Source organism: Malaya genurostris, chromosome 2, assembly GCF_030247185.1.
Source record: "Malaya genurostris strain Urasoe2022 chromosome 2, Malgen_1.1, whole genome shotgun sequence".
Taxonomy (NCBI): domain Eukaryota; kingdom Metazoa; phylum Arthropoda; class Insecta; order Diptera; family Culicidae; genus Malaya; species Malaya genurostris.
This window is the reverse complement of record NC_080571.1, coordinates 26482194-26498376: the sequence shown is the minus strand read 5'-3', so window position 1 is coordinate 26498376 and position 16183 is coordinate 26482194. Positions and strand designations below refer to the sequence as shown.

At 37.0% G+C, this 16183-nt stretch overlaps 1 protein-coding gene across 3 annotated transcripts in view; it reads right to left on the bottom strand.

Annotated features, from left to right (window-relative positions):
• Window positions 1-16183, bottom strand: part of LOC131432391 (mucin-5AC-like) — a 205720-nt gene that overhangs the window by 143756 nt on the left and 45781 nt on the right. The window contains exon 1 of one of the 3 annotated variants that reach the window (XM_058598628.1): window positions 2097-2641. The exons of the other annotated variants lie outside the window; for them this stretch is intronic. The gene's annotated coding sequence lies outside the window, so the exon portion shown is untranslated. Of the gene's footprint in view, window positions 1-2096; window positions 2642-16183 lie in introns of those variants that run through there. 3 annotated transcript variants of the gene reach the window in all.

Below are 16183 nucleotides of genomic sequence, written 5' to 3'. Positions count from 1 at the left end.
GACACTTGGTACAATCCAAATAGAGAACTCCAACGAAAAATATTAGATCTGTATTTTCTCATTCAGCCATTTTCATGTTAGGGTGGATCAAAATAACTGATTTTTTTCGATTCCGAAAAGAGTCATAATTTTTGAACGAATTTTCCGATTTTTGAAATTATGGAATATGTTCTGTAAAATAGCTTATATTTTCCGGAAAAACATAAATATATAAATGATGGATTTCTCAGTTTGAAAACGATAATTGTTCTAAGCGGTTATCACTCACGGCTTGTGGATTGAGGGCGCTTTTTAACTTAACATATCGAGAAATTAACCAAGCGAAATTTTTCGTTTTTGAGTAATATTTTTTTGAAAATTTACTCGATAAATACCAAACTATAAATTTTCAAAAAAAAATATAATTCTAAATCGTAAAAATTTTGATGTCATGTATAAAAGTAATTTTTTAGAAAAAATATTAAAATATATTGCGCTCTCTATCTACAAACCATGAGAACCGCTAAAAGCTTATACAATTGGCATTTTACCCACAAAACTCCAACTTTACCACATCGACGCATTTTTCTAGAAGCTTTTGACATTTCTAGATAACTTATTCAGAAATTTAAAAAAATCCGCTGAACCGGTTACCAAGCCATATTGTTTTTAAATAAGCTGATTTTATACAAAATCGGAAAAAACCATTTTTCATCCACCCTGACATGAAAATGGTCACCCTAATGGCAAAGGAAAAAATATGGATCTAATATTTTCCAATGGAGAACAATTGTACCAAATATTACAAATTTCCTATGATATATATTTTTCAGTTTATTATTTCATTTTTAATAGGAATAAGACAACATCCTGTTTTTCTTTTATCTAGTGTGTATGTAGTTAAATATAAACCATTCATATACTATCTGAGATTCACGCACTTGGGACCAGTCTGATAAATTTTATATATTATTTGGTTGAATCTGAGATCAGTTTTGGACGATTTCGTGAAAACGGAACTTTTGTCAACTTTTTTTAGACCAACCTCGGGAGATGTTCGATACATTCGTAATTTTGAATATATTTGGTTTATGGTTTGTTCTGTACATTCAGAAAGAAAAGATACACCCGCAGTGCTGGCACCGCTGGTTGTGCCGAACCAACACTGCTGATGTGCAGTGAAGAACGTGGGTAACGCGTGAGCACGCGCGTGTATGAGACGCGAGAGAGAGAGAGAGAGAGGGAGCAAGATTGCGAGAGAAAAGTGACAACGTGATAAAGAAACGGGTCCGACTAGAAACCACTACCACGAATACAGTAAACAACACCCCGACCGAAAGCCCTATCCCGCGGTCGTTGATCTTGTTATTCTGGACGGGCAGCATTCTGCAGGAACTCTCTTGGCCAATGATAATGACGTCTTACGCGGTCATCATCATCATCATCATCATCATCATTTGTTGCACAAAGTAAAGTAGGCTGCTGCTGAGAGTTAGACCAACCAACCAACCAATCGGTTGGACCTTGCCAGAAAAGAATAGCCTTCAAGGACCGCAGCGCGTTCTAGGCAACCTGCCACGAACAAAGAGACTCCACAGTCGTCACGTCACTATCCACCCGTAGACGGGAAGTTAAGCTTCACTCACTCACTTTACGATATTACATTCATGAATAAAAGCTCTTTGATAAACGACTTTTCCAGTGTGTACACCTACACGCCCCACCCTCGTTAGTCTGGCTTTCTTTTTGCGGATTACGTGGAGCGGCGGTGTGTTCAGCGTTCAGTGCTGGAAAGGTGCGGTGAAGAGTCGCCTAAAGTAGAACGCAGTATACTTCGTAGTATGATGGCTTGGCAGAAAACCGTTATGATACTTTTTTTTTCTTCGAGTGTCAGCCTACTATAGTTGGCAATTAGAATCATTGCATCAGTGATCGGTTATGTAGGTATGAGGGGGGTATGAGTAAAGTTTCGGCCTACTAGATTACTAAGCTAACTACAATTGGACTCTGACGGTGTCTTTTCGACATCACAAAGAACTTTAGTTTTTCTTTTTCAAGGCAATAAAGGGCATTATTAGGCCCCTTCCTGAAAGTTATGTGTATGTGCATCAAGTTACCGTTTGATGTTCGTTGTTCCCTTCTCCAGCCGATGCCCGTGTGTTGGTAGCTCCAGTTACTAATATGCGTATCGGAGCGAGAGAGAGAGTGTCAGCCAGCAAGTATCGAAACCACGAAACGAAAGGAAAAATAACACAAGTACGCTTCACCCGTTCTTCTTTTCAATTTGATTTTCACACGAACTTGATGGAAGAATTTTTCCCTGACACTTTATCGATTAAGTCGGTTTTCAACACCAAAAAAATAACACACGAACTAACTTTTTTTCACTACCCGACCGCCTACTGCTACTACACTACACTGCACTACACACTACTATTCACAAAATACTACACACCGGACGACCCACGGTACCTTTTTCGTCAACCTGCGGAACCGATATTGCTTTCGTCCGATTTGAGATGGGAAGAAAGAAAGAAACCTAGAACTACTAGTCTACGCTTTGCAGGAACGCTTTTTGAACCCTGAACACCGCGCACATATGACGACGTGTAACCAACGCCACTTCTCGAAGCGCTTTGTGGACGTCGTCGCTGAATGACTGGCTGGCTGCTAGGAGTTGATTACTTGGCTGGTGCCACAGGCTGCTGAAACTGGGAGAGCTGACTGATGGTACATTTATTTGCAAAACAAACGCGCGCACTCACACAAACACACAGCCACAGCACCGACACCCAATCACATCAACCAAAGCCACATTACACATTGAAACCAGCCCAGCTGCAACCAGTTTCGGTTCTCGCTTGCTCGCACATTTACAACTTTTCGCTCTGCACCCCTTCCTATAATTGCATCTTTTACTTCATTGTGCATAAGCACGCACGCATCGTTACGCATACTACTGAACATAGCAAGAGAATAGCTAACTGGCTAGCATGGATGTGTAAGTCCCACAGCATAAACCGCATACGTATGCAGCAGACAACGATTCAATCTACGGCAGCATGCCATGATGTCTCTGTATGTTGAAATAGCGGCAGCCAACAACACATGGAAAAGGAGCGAGAAACAAAAACATAGTTGGCACTGGCACTGATCGAGAGCATAGAGCGAAACCGCTTCACCCGCTGGTGTCTGCTGCCTTTGTTGTGCCTTGTGTGTACCGTCAAGGGACAGAAGTTGGAAACGGCTGCCGCAAAATCCGAACCGGAGAATCGGTTGGGAAGTGCGAAGTGTAAGGAAAAAGTACCATTATCACCACTCGGCGGCATAAACATACACACACATACACACACAAACAAGGTTCGTTTTGACACACCGTGATGAAACACTCGAAACGAATTCAAATTCACAGGGTGGCTTTGTTCGATTCGAGTTCAAATGTTTCAAATATCAGATGCCGGCTGCAAGATTCGCCATCGCAGAGGAAGAGCGGTGTTTTCGACGGAGACATCAAGCATGACTTCACTAGTAGTTCTAGTTGAACGACTAGCTTGCCCAAGCAGACCGATTTGAACTGCTATGGACTGATCAGTTGAAGACGAAAAGTAACGAATACATCTGAAAGACGAATTTTAAAGTCGAACTAGGTTGCTTTCGAAGAGTTATTGAAGAAAAAAAAACTTTTCTTGATCCTCCTAGGGGGCTGTCCATAAAAGACGTCACGCCGCAAGGGGGAGGGGGGTGTTTCATAAAACGTGACCTTTTGTGACAGGGGGAAGGGGGGGAGGTTTTTGGAATGTGACGTCCAATATTTTCAATGAGCGCATTTTTTAAATACCTAATTATATTACTGCTTTGCCCTATTTCCTGAAACAATCTCCACAATAAACGTTTACATTCTATAGAAAAACGTGTATTTGTTGATGTAATAGCTTCTTATTGTAAATTCGGAAATGAATGATGCAGGAAATCATTTCTGTTGTGAACAGCAAAAGTTCACGGAGGAGCGAATAAATTAGCGAAATTAATAGATTAATAGAATATGAGTAAAATAGAAAAAGATGCCTTCAAACGGTTTAACTTAAGTTATGCACTGACAATTTTTTCAGTAATTTGATTTTCTAGCATGGATAATAGTATATCATAAGAATTTCTCTTTTTTTTATTCAATATTATAATATAATTTTTTAGGCACACTAAGAATTTTTCTTATCTGATTCTGATGCAGTTTATTCAATTGTACTCCATTTGAAAAAGGGCGGGAGATCAACGATTTCACACGTAGATCATGTCATGTCTTATCTTGATCATATGTGATTTTCCTCCACCAACATCAAAGCTTATCGAATTATCCAATGATTGAACTTACATAAATCAAGAATCATTTTAGCTCAAAATCACTACCCATTGTGTGACGGAAGATCAGTACCGCTAGTGATCGATGTGATTTAAAATTCACTGATCAACTGATCTTGAGAAGATTCTTCGGCAGTGATCTCGTTTTGATGAGGTTTTGGTCTTTATTTTCTCAGCCCTGTATGCTACACTAAGGAAATATTATTCTTTACCTAAAACAATAATATATCTGTGTACCTCTAGGAGGAATAAAACAGATGATTATATAATAATATATTATATATTATATAATATTATATAATTGATATTAATAAAATAATTCCGATGATTTTGTAGTTCTAGGGATATTTTTTAATCTAATGACAGCATGTAATTAATCGATTTTTCCCTCATATTTGTATGGTTTGTCATACATATTGAGAATGTATTGAGATGAATTTTATTTATTTTGAATTCATGACATGTTACATAGGAAGGGGGGGTGGTAGGGAGACTTTGCTTCTGTGACAATTTGTGACAAAGGGGGGATGGGGAGTCAAAAATGGTCAAAAAAAAGCGTGACGTCTTTTATGGACAGCCCCTAGTGTGATTTTACACCCTGTGTCTCCGGAACCGGAAGTTGGATCTGAATAAAAATCGGGAATTTCTTAAGGCATCCTAAGACCTTCCATTATAATATTAGATAAAGTAAATCGAGTAAAGCCATATCATAAAAAAGTGAGTTACATTTTCATTTTTTTAAAACATCACCCCTCAGAAATTTCGTATGGAACAGTAATAGCTTTTCTCTGAATTTAAGTTTGTAAAAATCGATATAGAATCCTTTGAGAAATGTTGAAGAAGTGTGCACTGAAAGAAGAGAATTGTAAGCGGTATACGAAACTAGAAGAAAACCGTAATACAGAATTCATACAATTTGATTTTGTTAATATATAGATTTGCTGGAAAATCCGACTTTTGGCCGGATCCTCGGAGACCCGTAGTGTTATATACCGCATGACTCAGCTCGACGAGATTGAAAAGTAGCTGTTTGTATGTGCTTGTAGCTTCTAGTTCCGGAGATATAATGGTAGAAGTGACGTAAACGACTAAACCTGTTTTGTTTTCTTATCGCTCAATTTTCTCGGAGATTGCTAAGCCAATTTCAATAAGCTTAGGATTTAGGGTTTGAAAGCTATTATTGGGTAATTGATCAAGTTCGAAGATAAAATGATATTATTGATATAATTAATTGTATAGTTGACGTACGACGAAACGCATTTTCGCTCACTTTTCTCGAATATGGATGAATCGATTTTCATAATTTGAGGCACGTTCGAGACTAATATTGTGTTGTGGATCGAATTCGAAGATCATCAAGTGATCACAAACTTAGATTCATATAAAAGTCTTATGATTTCATAGCCTGCTATTGAATTTCATTTGGATCCGACTTCCGGTTTCGGAGTTACAGGGTAATATGTGAAAACTAGAGAAAAAATGTGCACTCAATTTTCTCTGAAACAGCTGTAACGATTTTCATAAACTAAAAATCAAATGAAAGGTCTTATAGTTTTCTGAAAATTTCTAAAAACATTTTATCCGGATCCGACTTCCTGTTCCGAAAATAAAGCGTGATAAGTGGAAACTTACCAATTTCATGAGTGTTTTTTCACGAACGATGGTCAGCATTACTGGTCCCCACTTTTCTTGTTCCGGAAGCACCGAAAGTAGTGAAGAATAACTCCAAGAGTAAAACTCACTTCGATTACTCAGTAATGCTCGAACAGATTTTCACAAATCTTGATTTCAATTAGAGCTCATCTTGTCCTTTAAGCTACTGTGAAAGTTCATCCAGATCCGGCTTCCGGTTCCGCAGATACAGGGCGATGAGTGTCAAACTTTTCAAACCGCCATATAAAATGACTATATGTACAACACCAGTACGTGCAACGTGAACGAAGAAAACACAGCACAAACGATGGGTCATTTGTTCAATTTCGTACACGCTATAAAGAAAACGAAACGGGTTTTATGCTGATTCATGCTGTTTAGTTTGACTTACATAAGCAAAAGTAACAGAAACGCAGGTTGGCTTCGTTTGTTAAATTTCGTTAAATTGATTTAATCGAAATTTTTAATTCGGCTTTTCTGGTCATCTGAATCCGGTTTCGGAAGAATTAGAAATAGTGATCAAAAACTGCAAAAAGGATCTCACTCACTTTTCTTCAAGATGGTCAAATCGATTTTCACAAACTTATAGGTTCAAAGAAATTCCTAAACTTATGGTCCGGAATTCCTAAACTTCTTCCGGTTCCGGAACTACAGAATAAACAGGAATTGCACTCACTTTTCTCGGAGATTGCTTAGCCGATTTTCATGAGCTTAGGTTTAAATGAAAGGTCTTATAACCCCACACAATGTTCCTGAATTTTATTCGAATCCGACTTCTGGTTCCGCAAAAAAAATGAAAATAAGTGCACTTACTTTTCTCAGAGACGTCTGAACCGATTCTTACAAAATTAGATTCAAATGAAAGATACAATTGTCGTGTACAAAGTTCCTAAATTTTATTTTGATTCGACTTCCGGTTCCGGAGTTACAGTGTGATTAGTGAAAAAATTCTTATTTCGAATTACTTCCTCACTTTTCTAAGAGATGGCGTGACCGATTTCAACAAACGTAGATCCAAATGAAAGATCTCATGGTCTTCCGAATTTCTTCCGGATGCGGCTTCCGGTTCCGGAATGATAGGGTGAAGTGTGTTAAAAATTGGATACCGTCACTGAAGCGGCGAAACAAAGCACGTAAAACAAATTCTTAACTTGCCTCGAAACTATTCCAATCGATAGCCATTGTCAATAGACAAAAAAAACATAAATTTGGCTTTCTTGTTTGTTCTTCGGTTTTTGATGAATGACCGAAGATTGTAGCCATAGACTCAAAAATGGATCCCAGTCACTTTTCTCGAACCAATTGCGATTATACCTGTTCCCAGATTTCGGTTTCGGAAGTACCTCTTTTCGTTCCTCACTCTGTAGGTTATACTAGTTTATGAACAAACCTTTTTGTTTTTTTAAGAACCAAAGAAAATTATTTTGAAGAATACCACACATTTATAAAGACTGTCCCAGAAAGTATGGACGCTGTAAATAATTCACAAGTGTTAGATATTCAGATTTTATTTGATATACTAATAATATTAGACTACAACAACAGAATATTATTCTCAACATTTGCTACTTAGCCTTTGTAGACTAGCTGGCGCACCTTCTTGCGAGCGTTCCTCATTAAATTCCGTACAGACTTCTTGGCGACAAGTTTTGACACTTTTTTTCAATCTTTTTCGAACTGTTGAATAGTTTCGGCTGCCGAGACATGTTTCCTTAGATGTGCCTTCGTTAATGTCCAAAATTCCTCAATTGGTCGAAGTTGTGGGCAATTTGGTGGATTCATGTCTTTTGGGATGAAAGTGACATTGTTGGTAGTATACCGTTCTACCGTTGATTTCGAGTAGTGGCAAGAAGCAAGATCTGGCCAGAAGACAACAGGATCCTTGTGGCTTCGAATCATGGGTAGAAGTCGTTTTTGTAAACATTCCTTGATGTATATTTCGCCGTTCATTGAAGCAGTGGTGATGAGGGGTTTCGAAATCTTACCGCAGCTACCAATGGCTTGCCAGACCATAGCTTTCTTACCAAATCTTTCGACTTCAATCGATATCTCGGACTGGTTTAACACTTGCCCTTCTCGCACCGTATAATATTGTGGTCCCGGCAAGGATTTGTAATCGAGTTTCCCGTAGGTTTCGTCGATGAGCATGAACTTAGCGAGGCACCCCTCACCGATGATAACGCAAATAGGTGAATAATTTGTTGCTAATTTGTTGCTAATTAGTTACGGTAATTTTGAATTTGTTGCTCAACTTTTTTTTAAATTTTTTTGAGTACTTCGCTAAGTTCATATGCAGTTAGCGATGCCCCCCTCCCAAATATGCTTCAAAACGAATCAAAACCCAGTGAATAATTTGTTGCTAATTAGTTACGGTAATTTTGAATTTGTTGCTCAACTTTTTTTTAAATTTTTTTGAGTACTTCGCTAAGTTCATATGAAGTTAGCGAAGCCTTCCTTCCAAATATGCTTCAAAACAAATCAAAGCCTAGTGAATAATTTGTTGCTAATTAGTTACGGTAATTTTGAATTTGTTGCTCAATTTTTTTTAAATTTTTTTGAGTACTTCGCTAAGTTCATATGCAGTTAGCGAAAACCCCCTCCCAAATATGCTTCAAAACAAATCGAAACCCAGTCAATAATTTGTTGCTAATTAGTTACGGTAATTTTGAATTTGTTGCTCAATTTTTTTAGTACTTCGCTAAGTTCATATGAAGTTAGCGAAGCCCCCCTCCCAAATATGCTTCAAAACAAATCGAAGCCCAGTGAATAATTTGTTGCTTATTAGTTGCGGTAATTTTGAATTTGTTGCTGAATTTTTATTATTTTTTGAGGACTTCTCTAAGTTCATATAAACTATTCTTCTCCCGCGAATAAAGTTTGTGCGTGTTTTTGAGGTACAATTTTCTCTGCTTCTTTCATTTTCCAGAGGGTTAGTCGAACTTAGCGAAGTACTAAAAAAAATTGAGCAACAAATTCAAAATTACCGTAACTAATTAGCAACAAATTATTCACTGGGTTTCGATTTGTTTTGAAGCATATTTGGGAGGGGGGCTTCGCTAACTTCATATGAACTTAGCGAAGTACTCAAAAAAATTATAAAAAAAGTTGTGCAACAAATTCAAAATTACCGTAACTAATTAGCAACAAATTAGCAACAAATCATTCACTAGGCTTCGATTCGTTTTGAAGCATATTTGGGAGGGAGGCATCGCTAACTTCATATGAACTTAGCGAAGTACTCAAAAAAAATTTAAAAAAATTGAGCAACAAATTTAAAATTACCGTAACTAATTAGCAACAAATCATTCACTAGGCTTCGATTCGTTTTGAAGCATATTTGGGAGGGGGGCATCGCTAACTTCATATGAACTTAGCGAAGTACTCAAAAAAATTTAAAAAAATTGAGCAACAAATTCAAAATTACCGTAACTAATTAGCAACAAATGATTCACCTATTTGCGTTATCATCGGTGAGGGGTGCCTCGCTAAGTTCATGCTCATGTTTCGTCGTCCATGATTATGCAGTTCAAATTTCCAGCAAGAATCGTATTGTACAGCTTTCGAACCCTTGGCCTGATCGATGCTTCTTGTTTCGGACTACGTTCTGGTTGTTTCTGCTTTTTATCGGTTCGAAGATTCAAACGTTCTTTAGCAAGAAGAAAATTTGACTTCGAAGTGCCCACTTTTTTGGCCACATCCCGAACTGAAACCTCCTTCTTTTGCTCGAACGCCTTCAGTATACGTTTATCCAACTGATAATTAGCAGGACCTTTCTGTCGACCTGTTTTCGGTTTATCCTCAAAGGTGTTATCCTCACCGAACTTCCTGATTGCATTTCGCACGGCTTTTTCACTTACTCCTGCCATTTTTGCTATCTTTCTCAGTGACAGTCCACGTTCTGTGCACCATTTGTACACAATTTTTCGACTTTGTTCTGCTAAAAGTCCACGCATTTCGAAACAAACTAATGAAAACGAATAAACAACTGCACAAGTGGTTAGAGAAGAGTGTAAACAACAAGACGCAGTCATAAAAATTGACAGATTCAGACCCATTGCGAAATGGCAACAGTTTTTTGTTGCGTCCATACTTTCTGGGACAGTCTGTACAGATAAAATATATTCCTGATAAATCTGATCTTATTTACTCCTTCCATCATTTCCACGAGATGCCGATGAACAACATCTGATTCAGCAAGCAGTTTGCAGATGCGTACTGATTGTGATAATTTTCAATTGAAACCAATATATTCGAATCGAACTAAAACATTTTAATTCTGTAGATGTGAAGTATATAACTCCAGTGAATAGTTGTGAATTATGTTTTCCATCACATCTACGAGAGAATGTGTGAATTATAAAACTCAGATACAGCAAGCAATTTGAGGATGTGTTCAAGTTTAACTTTTCTCCCATTCAAACGTAGCAAGACTCGAATGAACTTAGGTCAGACCCTAAACAGTTCACTATTCGAAATAAAGCCCAACTTTGTTTCAGTCCGGAATCGAAGTGCATGTCAACCGACGAGACTTGGTGTCATTGTTTCCGATTCATGCAGGAAGTTTCTCGCCAGCCAAGACACCACTTCCCCGAACGTAGTGATATGTAACTGCTACCAATGAAGCTCGTTTGTAACATCAGACCTGACAGCAAACCACCTCAATGCCATTGGAACGAGACCCGCTCGACGGTACCAAATAACATACACACGATTCCCATCAGCATCGTACGGCATCGAGTCTTAGAGAGGAGTCGGTGTGCGTGTTGTTGTGGGAGCGACCGAAACCCCGCGCACCGATGCTCTGGTTCAGTCAACATAAAATCATACCCAGCATACATTCACCGACCGACCGCATCGAGAGTGGCTCGGTGGCAAATTATGCGTTCACATTCACACAACCCCAGCACGGCAACCGGCAGTAGTCGGGTGGAAGAGTCATCACGAAACTGCCAATCAAGAACAGGAAACTTTTTACGGCCAAAGTCGGACATTTTTATCTACTGCTTCAGGAGGGTACTTTTACACCATGGCTTTGTTCCGGTTCGAATGGACCAGGTTTACTAAAAATCGGCCGCAAATTGCGTAGGGATTTATTGTATGGCATGGCAAAAATCAAGTTTATTTTTACTGTCCCGAACTGACTTGAATTAAGATCTCTTCCGAGAAACTATTCAGATGTAAATTATTGCCTGATTATTCTGGTTTCTGTACGTGTTTCCCAGATCCACACACAGGTCCCACACCGGTTGAAAATACAACTACTACACTCACTCCGATACTCCGTGTCCATACTGGGAAAGTGAGAAGTAGAAGAAGAAGAAAAAAGTACGCACTTATAATAGGCCCATGCGAAAAACAACTTGTTCATCTAAATAACTCTAACTCTCGGTATCCCGAAGGTTCTCCATGGGAATCCGTGGGTGGGGAAGTGGCCGTAGTAGCATGAATGGAGGTAATCGACACGCACGCAACACAACGCAATATACACGCGTACATACCTCGCATAATACGGAGGAAGAAGAAGAGAATATAGGGGAGAGACACCAGACACCGAGCAGGCGAGAGTCCAGTGTGCGTGTCATGCAAGAGTCGTTGCAGCAATACGCACAAATCAGAAGAAGAACCATCATCCGCCATCGGTTCGGATTGCTCGGAAGAACTGGCTGAGCGGAGCTGGCAGAATAACAAATATTTACCGCTGGCCGAACGCAGGACCGGACGACGAAACCCGCACGCACCGGCTCTGGAGGATGGTGGACAGAAGCGCCGCTAGAAGTCGACCACTTTCAGAGATCCGATGGTGGTAATGATGATGATGATGATGACGATAATACTTTGATGTAGGTTCGTTAGTCCGGTTTACTCTCCAAGCGCAACTGGACCGGACCGTAGATGATGGTGAAGATGATGATGATGATCATCTTTTTCTTTTTTGGTCCGACGTTCGAAATGCATAGGTGTGATGTTGAAGTTTGATATATGCATTCTTGTTACTGAACTACGGAACGTAAAAACTCTCATAAAAGTGCTGCTTCCGAATGGTTTGAAAATTGTCTCAAAGGAAATAATTTAATTAGAAAATCAGAATGCAGAACGATGAGAATTGCCATCTTGGTCATTGTTGGAATGTCATTTCGGTTTCCTTCTGGATTAAAATGTTCAACTGTTCGTTCTGTTGTTTGCTTCAAATATGTCTGACGTGTTTTCAGTTTTTTGTTGCGAAGCGGAATAAAACGAGCTCTTAGTTGTATTATCCAGGGCTAGGAAAATCACCGAAAATCAAAAATCATCGGTGATCCAAGATCGCGTACATAAAAAACTCACTAATGAATTTTAGCCAAGGGAAAAATCATCGTTGCTTAAAGACTGTCCCAGAAAGTATGGACGCAACCAAAAACCGCTGCCATTTCGCAATTGTTCAGAATCTGTCAATTTTTATTTCTGCGTCCTGTTTTAACACTCTTCTCTAACCACTTGTGCAGTTGTTTATTCGTTTTCATTAGTTTGTTTCGAAATGCGTGGACTTTCAGCAGAACAAAGTCGAAAAATTGTGTACAAATGGTGCACAGAACGCGGACTGTCACTGAGGAAGATAGCAAAAATAAAAGGAGTAAGTGAAAAAGTCGTGCGAAATGCAATCAGGAAGTTCGGTGAGGATAACACCTTTGAGGATAAACCGAAAACGGGTCGAAAAAAAAGTCCTGCTAACCCTCAGTTGGATAAAAAAAATTGAAATTTATACGGTGGGAGAAGGGCAAGTGTTAAAACAAGTCCGAGACATCGATTGAAGTCGAAAAATTTGGTAAGAAAGCTATGGTCTGGCAAGCAATATGTAGCTGCGGTAAGATTTCGAAACCCTTCATCACCACTGATTCAATGAACAGCGAACTATACATCAGCGTTTACAAAAACGACTTCTACCCATGATTCGATGCCACAAGGATCCTGTTGTCTTCTGGCCAGATCTTGCTTCTTGCCACTACTCGAAATCAACGGTAGAATGGTATACTAGTAGGTCACTTTCGTTTCAAAAGACATGAATCCACCAAATTGTTCACAACTTCGACCAATTGAGGAATTTTGGGCATTAACGAAGGCACATCTTAGGAAACATGTCTCGGCAGCCGAAACCATTCAACAGTACGAAAAAGATTGGAAGAAAGTGTGCAAAACTTATCGCCAAGAAGTCTGTACGGAATTTAAGAAGCTAGCTAGTCTACAATGGCTAAGTAGCAAATGTTGAAAATAATATTCTGTTGTTGTAGTCTAATATTTTCAGTATATCGAATAAAGTTTGAATATCTAACACTTGTGAATTATTTACACTTTCTGGGACAGTCTTTTTTTGTCGCAAGGAAATAATTTAATGAATTCAGGGCTCCAAGAACCGTAGAAAGCTTCCCCAAAAATGTGTCTGAATGTTATTCTTGTAGCTTAGATGAGGTTTATTTCAAAAAGGTTTTACATGCCAATGCATTGTTTTTCGGCTTAATTGTGAAAGATCCTAATTTTCCAACCATTTTAGCTCCGCAGATAGATAGAAGTTTTTCAAGGAGGACGTGAATACGAAAAAAAATGATAATCGTTCGTATTAATTGATTGTGTGAATTTCGCAACTTTTATTGGTACCAGAATTAAAACGGTGCAAAACTGAAGATTGACTTTTTGGCGGCAAATATTTTCTACCACACAATTAATAAATTTTGAGATATTCGGAATCTACCGAGATTTTCAGAGTTTTGCAGAAATGAATTGAATTCCAGAAATATAGCTCGCAACATTGTGAAATTTCCCGAAATTTTTTAAAAATATTCTAGACAGCAAAAATCATGTTAAATATATTGAAATCTTCTTGATTTCGTGAAAATCAGATAATAAATTTCTGAAATCTTGAACATCCATCTCAATTTTACTCAAATCTTTCGATATCACTTTAATCTGCTAAAGTCATTAAAATTTATTAGTCATTATTCTTATATGTCTTTAGTTCTTAGTCGGCCGTCAACTCCTCGGCCATGCCTCGCACAAGAAATTTCCGAAATCATTACACATCAGAAAAAAAGTTTGCTTAGCAAGATTTTATTCATTGGCCAAGATGGAAAGAATAATTAGGATCATTCACTAGAAACAAACTCTTTTTGTCGATTCGGGGATGCTCTGTTCTAAGAAAATGCCTACTTCAAGAGCACTTGCACCAAATCAATGAAAATCTTCTGAAATTTTAGTCTATTCTCTGAATGTTTCTAGAATCTGCTGAAATCTTCTGCAATCCTCTGAAATTTGCTAACATTTACTGAGATTTTTAGAAATATTCTAAAATCAAATCAAATCTTTTGAAACAGACTGACTTTTTCGGAATTTGTTTGATATCGTCTGAAAATTTCAGTTGTATTCTAAAATCTAAAATTTCTGAATTGAGCTGAATTTTCAGAATTTTTTCAAGATCTTCTTTTGCAATCTTCTGAAATATTCGGAAATCATCTAAAATTTTCTAAAATTTGAAACTTACTGATATTTGAAAATTTCTGAATCTTTTCTAAGAACTCTTAATATCGGAAATCATTTTTATAGTTCCACTACAAAGTGGCCTAACTGCAAATAAGAGCCTCAAAATCGTCTGCAATGTACTGAAATCTTCTAAAAACTTATGAATTTTCCATCTTTCGAAATTTTCCGGAATGCGTCGAAATCTCCGGAAATATTCTGAAATATACTGACTAAAATCTATTAAAAAAATTCTAGAATCTCCTCAAATCTTCTGAAACAAAACAAAAATCTTTTGAAAACAAATCAAATTTTGTCATTCTACCTTCAGAATTATTTTGCTATCGTCTGAAATGATATATGCTGAAATTTTCCAAAGTCTAAAAATTCTGAACTGTGCTAAAATTTTCAGAAAGTTTACTTAATTTTCCAATTTCTGAATTTCTTCTGAGGACTTTAAAAATCAGAAATCATTTGAAATCGTCTGAGATGTACTGAAATCTTTCAAAAACTTATGAATTTTACGAAATCGTTTTCCAACATTAGAAATCTTCAGGAATTCTTTGAAATCATGGGAAATATTCTCAAAAATATTGACTTAAATCTACTAGAAACTTCTACAATCTTCTCATTTTTTTGAAATTTTCTGAATCATTCGGACAGCTTCGTCGTTTGGAATCTTTTAATATCTGAAATTTTTTGATATCTCCTGAAATCTTCCGAAAATTTCTGAAATATTTTAAAATCTCATGAAATCTTTTGAAATTTCGAAAATTATCTTAAATTGTCAAAGATCTGAGATTTTCCGAGTTTTTTTTGTCATGAAATCTTATGCAAACTTTTGAAATTTTCGACCGGAGATCTTGAATTTTTTTAAATCTTAAGAAATGTTTACGAAATCTTCTGAGATCTTAAGTTTTTCAAAATTTTCTGTGATCTTCTGAAATCTCATGCGATCGATTGTAATTTTCTAAAAAAAAAATTGAAAGCCTAAAAAGCAATTCAAAATTACCAGAACTCTGAAATCATCGGAAATTTCCTGAGACTTTTAAAACTCTTCTGACATTGTATAACATACTCTGAGAATTTTTTTTTGAAATTTTAAAACCTTCTGGAATCTTCTGAAATTTTTTAAAAAAAATTCTGATTCTTGGAAAATATTCAAATATTATTTATAAGATTTTGCAATTTTAATACAATTTCTGGGATCTTCAGAAATTTCAAATTATCTGAGATCATCCAAATTCATTAGTATTCTGGAATTTTTCGAAATATTTTGAAATTCTCTGAGAACTCAAAATTTAGCATTTTGTAATATTTTCTGGAATCTTTTAATATTTCTCTTCTGAGTCGTAAAATTTCGGAAACCTTCGAAATTCTTTTAGGTTTTTTTCTAATATATTATGCAGAATGGATGATAGTTCTCTAAAATTTTTTGAAAGCATCTAAAATTGTCTGCAATCTTCTGAAATCAATGGAAATTTTCAAAAATTCGAATTTTTAGATATCTTTTGAGATCTTCTAAGCTCCTCTCGAATTTTAAAAAAAATTCTGCAACTTTTTGAAATCTTATGCTATCTTCCGAAACTTCCCAATTTTATTTTTAAACAATCAGAAATTAGCTACAATCTCAAAAATCGTATCAAATTCTGAGATTTTAGGAAATTTTTTGAGCTTTTCGGATATTTTCTGAAATCTTTTGATTTTTGTT